This window comes from Balaenoptera musculus, chromosome X (genome assembly GCF_009873245.2).
Source record: "Balaenoptera musculus isolate JJ_BM4_2016_0621 chromosome X, mBalMus1.pri.v3, whole genome shotgun sequence".
NCBI lineage: Eukaryota > Metazoa > Chordata > Mammalia > Artiodactyla > Balaenopteridae > Balaenoptera > Balaenoptera musculus.
The window spans coordinates 122,511,809-122,514,538 of NC_045806.1; the positions used below are offsets into that span (position 1 = coordinate 122,511,809).

Genomic DNA, 2,730 nt, shown 5'->3' on the forward strand with positions numbered 1-2,730 from the left:
AACTGACAAAGGATTAATCTCCAAGATTTACAAGCAGCTCATGCAGCTCAATAACAAAAAAACGAACAACCCAATCCAAAAATGGGCAGAAGACCTAAATAGACATTTCTCCAAAGAAGATATACAGATGGCCTACAGACACATGAAAGAATGCTCAACATCATTAATCATTAGAGAAATGCAAATCAAAACTACAACGAGATATCATCTCACACCGGTCAGAATGGCCATCATCAAAAAATCTAGAAACAATAAATGCTGGAGAGGGTGTGGAGGAAAAGGAACTCTCTTGCACTGTTGGTGGGAATGTAAATTGATACAGCCACTATGGAGAACAGTATGGAGGTTCCTTAAAAAACTACAAATAGAACTACCATACGATCCAGCAATCCCACTACTGGGCATATACCCTGAGAAAACCATAGTTCAAAAAGAGTCATGTACCAAAATGTTCATTGCAGCTCTATTTACAATAGCCAGGACATGGAAGCAACCTAAATGTCCATCGACAGATGAATGGATAAAGAAGATGTGGCACATATATACAATGGAATATTACTCAGCCATAAAAAGAAATGAAATGGAGGTATTTGTAATGAGGTGGATGGAGTTAGAGTCTGTCATACAGAGTGAAGTAAGTCAGAAAGAGAAAAACAAATACAGTATGCTAACACATATATACGGAATCTAAGGAAAAAAAAAAAGCCATGAAGAACCTAGTGGCAAGACGGGAATAAAGACACAGACCTACTAGAGAATGGACTTGAGGATATGGGGAGGGGGTGGGGTGAGATGTGACAGGGTGAGAGAGTGTCATGGACATATATACACTACCAAATGTAAAATAGATAGCTAGTGGGAAGCAGGTGCATAGCACAGGGAGATCAGCTCGGTGCTTTGTGACCACCTAGAGGGGTGGGATAGGGAGGGTGGGAGGGAGGGAGATGCAAGAGGGAAGAGATATGGGAACATATTGTATATGTATAACTGATTAACTTTGTTATAAAGCAGAAGCTAACACACCATTTTAAGGCAATTATACTTCAATAAAGATGTTTAAAAAAAAAAAATTTAGGGTAGATCTCATGCAATATAAAAATACAATTCAAGCTCATTTATTTTCACAATAAAGCATAACCTTGACCACTCAGACATATGATTTACCTAGTACAACTTTTAAAAATGTCCTTTCCTGGACTCCACCTCCAAAGATTCTGGTTGCTTTGGTTGGGGATAAGACTCCAGTATTTGGATTTTATAGGTATGGGGGATTCTTGTGCAAGTGGTCACTGGACCACACAGTATTTGTGAAATACTGTTTTAGATTAAGAATCATTTTCCAGTGCTTGGTTCCGCAGCACATATACTAAAAATTGGAACAATACAAAGAAAATTAGCATGGCTCCCTGTGCAAGGATGACACGCAAATTCGTGAAGCGGTCCATATTTTTAGAAACAGACTCACAGACATAGAGAACAGACTTGTGGTTGCCAAGGAGGAGCGGGGGGTGGGGGAGGGATGGATTGGCAGTTTGGGATTAGCAGATGCAAACTGTTATATATAGAATGGATAGAAAACAAGGTCCTACTGTAGAGCACAGGGAACTATATTCAATATCCTGTGATAAACCATAATGGAAAAGAATTATGAAAAAGAATGTGCATATATGTATAACTGAATCACTTTGCTGTACAGTAGAAGTTAACACAACACTGTAAAATCAACTATACTTCAATAAAATAAATTTTAAAAAATAATCATTTTCCAGACATCTAGACAGATTAACTTTCTGACAGCTTTTTCTGAACTTAAAATAGACCTCTGTCATATATGGGGAAGGAAAGATAATTTTCCCTCTACCTTTCTAGGTTCTTGGCTGAGACCTCCCTATAATAGGCAGATTAACAGGATAAAGACAAACAGAATTTTAATAACATGTATCCCTCCTGTATACATGGGAGAGACCCAGGAAAACTGAGTAACTCCCTGAAATGCCCCAAGTCACCACCTTAAATACCATCTCAAGCTAAAGACAAAACAAGATGTTGAGGGTGGTAGGAGGGGGGTCCAGTTATAGGAGGTGACCAGGAAGAGCACAGTAAACAAGAGTAAGGTTGTTATGCAGATTTAATTCCTTGCCCCCTGCATTGATAAGAGTTCCTAGAGATTTAAAGTCCTCTTTCTCTTCCTGTTATAGAGAGAGAGAGACACTCTCACAAATGGAGATTTACCTTATAAATGCAAATATCTCTTACAAAAGGATAACTTCTACTCAGTTTTCAGAGCTTTTCTTATGCCTGCTGTTTCTTAAAAATAATCAGCCTAAAATAATCCTTATGCTAATGAGGCATATTTTGGGGTGACATCCTGTTCCCCTTCACATAAATCTCAGTTCTCTCTTTCACATATGTAAAGATACTGTAAGGAAGTGCCTATCAAACTTGACTATATAATGGAATCACATGCGAATATTTAAAATATACCAATAATTAGACCCCTCAACTCAAATTTTTGATTTAATTGATCTGGGGTGTATCCTGAGAATTAGAATTTTTAAAAATCTCCTCAGATGATTTTTACATGAAACCAAGGTTAAGAATTTTTGATATATTTGAAGTGTTTCTCAGACGTTAATATATATAAAAGACCCTGTTAAACAGACTCTAGTTTTGATATGACAGTGTAATCTATCTAGAAACTAACCTTCTCACTGATAACAAATATTAACT

The 2,730-nt window shown here is 37.2% G+C and overlaps 1 non-coding gene across 1 annotated transcript; it reads left to right on the top strand.

The window, feature by feature from the left end:
* Positions 1–1,342: 1,342 nt before the first annotated feature.
* LOC118889391 lies at positions 1,343–1,451 on the top strand. The gene has a single exon (XR_005018525.1). It is a non-coding gene; the product is annotated as a U6 spliceosomal RNA (small nuclear RNA).
* Positions 1,452–2,730: the final 1,279 nt, after the last annotated feature.